This window comes from Terrapene carolina, unplaced genomic scaffold, assembly GCF_002925995.2.
Source record: "Terrapene carolina triunguis isolate 2854851 unplaced genomic scaffold, T_m_triunguis-2.0 Scaffold31888, whole genome shotgun sequence".
Lineage (NCBI taxonomy): Eukaryota > Metazoa > Chordata > Testudines > Emydidae > Terrapene > Terrapene triunguis.
The window spans coordinates 359,795-362,014 of NW_020696239.1; the positions used below are offsets into that span (position 1 = coordinate 359,795).

The 2,220-nt window shown below is 48.9% G+C and overlaps 1 protein-coding gene across 1 annotated transcript in view; it reads right to left on the minus strand.

The window, feature by feature from the left end:
* LOC113409281 (serine--tRNA ligase, cytoplasmic) overlaps positions 1-2,220 on the minus strand; it is a 21,482-nt gene that overhangs the window by 18,787 nt on the left and 475 nt on the right. The window lies entirely within an intron of this gene.

Here is a 2,220-nt window from a genome sequence, read left to right on the forward strand (position 1 = left end):
AAAAAAAAAAAAAAAAAAAAAAAAAAAAAAAAAAAAAAAAAAAAGGATTAAAAGTGGTGTCACTGAATGATATTCTTCCAAGGTGCTCTGAACGCTAGGAACATCAGCAGAGAAACCAAAAAGCAAATTCCTCCAGCCCTTCTCTCCCAAATATAAAGTTGCATTCCCAGAGATCTGACAGTGCAAACTGATCGAATAGTGACTACTTTTGATCTGTGGCATGAATGAATCAGTTTCTACGCTAATTGCAGCTGGATTGCATCAGACGCATGAATCACCAATCCCCAAGCAGCATCCTGTCAAATAGTGCTCCCTGATTTAAATGCCAACGCACATTCACAGCACAGCTACTGAATGCAGAAAGGCTTCTCTTGCATCAAAGTGCTCACTCCCAAAAGCAGAGGACAGCCACTGCGACACTGCCTTCAGCCCAGAGCTTCACTACAGCAACCTCCTGCCTCACTGTCTGCATTTAAGCAGCGCTGCCCAGATATGCAAGACATTAATACAGTGCATGCTGACAGCAAACAGTGCTGTCTGACAATGTGCATTAACCCAGCCCTCTTTCCATAACAAGGAAAGAGGTTCTTCCACATGAAGGCAACTACATTAAAAGAACAGGAGTACTTGTGGCACCTTAGAGACTAACATTAAAAGTGGGGTTAAAGACACTTTATTTAGCCAATGGCTTCACATTCTAATAATTACTATTGCTAAAAAAACCTCAAGAACATAAGCTTCTGTATCCTAGAAATAGTGGCCTCTTTTGCAGATTCCCAGAGTGATCTGTCTCCCATTACAACTACATAAATTCATTAGCTACCATATTTACTCAACAAATAGGTGATCTTTAAATGGATCAATAAGTAACCCACAAAACATGAGGTTTCAGATTAGAAAGATCCCCTTGGCTAGTCTCAGTCCATGTGACATTTTCCTAAATCAGGGGCTGATTTACTTCTTCTCTCTGGTCACAGCTCCAGGACAAGAGCTGGGAAAAGCTTACTGGTCCTGAGAACACCTGTACTGGTCTGGCAAAGCATTTCCAGGACTGGTGAACCCATGACATATCAGACCCTAAAACAGGGGTTCTCAACCCTTTTCTTTCTGAGGCCCCCCAAACATGCTATAAAAACTCTACAGTCCAGCTGTGCCACAACGTTTTTTCTGCATATAAAAACCAGGGCTGGTGTTAGGAGGTAGCAAGGGGAACTTCCCAGGGCCCCACACCATAGGGGGCACTGTGAAGTTAAATTGTTCAGGCTTTGGTGTCAGTCCTGGGTGGTGGGGCTTGGGGCCGCGGGCTGCAGTACTGCATGGCTGGACTTCAGCTTTCTGCCCTAGGCCCTAGTGAGTCTAATGCCAGCCATGCTTGGTGGCTCCCCTGAAACTGCTTGCGGCCATCCTGGGGGCCCAGGACCCCTGGTTGAGAACCACTGCCCTAAAAGTCACCTAATTCTTACTATTCTTCCCACCCCAAACTTCACTTATGACATAGCCACCAGTAATCTCAGAAACTGCTGAAGTCAGAAGTCAATGCTTTAGGCAGTCAAAAGATGGGTTCCAATCTGTCAGATATTTCTAATTACTTATTACTACAGGACTCAGGGGCTATAGCGCTGGTTTGACTGGCTGCAGAAATCATGTGGAATTGAAGCGGGGCAAAACAGAACAAAATTGTCATTGTGCAGGCTGGATTCCAAGGTCAGGTAACCAGCCAGAGACCTGAGCGCATGCTACACACCCTTACAAAATCAAGGGGCTCCTACCGAAGGCAGCAACAATGAAAGGCCAAGATTACAGAGGGCCCAAGCACAGCAGCTCCACTGACTTCAATCTGCGCAGCTCTGCTGGCTCAGGGGACACTGTGTCCAGCCCGGCCCCAAGGGACTCTCAGCTGCTGGGGGCATCTCTGCCTGCTCACCCTTAGGACAAAAGGACCCAGAACAGCCCTGCCTCGCTATGGGCACAATCTGCGCTGACAGCCGCTGTCACTCTCACAGCCTGCAAAAGTGGGGGAGGGGGGGCTGAACGGGGCTATGGAGATGCAAGGGCTGGCCCACACCCAGAGGTCAACAGCAGGTGGCCCACACCCAGAGCCCACGGACCCCCCTCCCCCCTGCAAGGGGTACCACACCCAGAGCCCAGGGACCCCCTTCCCCCCCAGTGCAAGGGGAGCCGCACCCAGAGCCCAGGGACCCCTCCCCCCAGTGCAAGGGG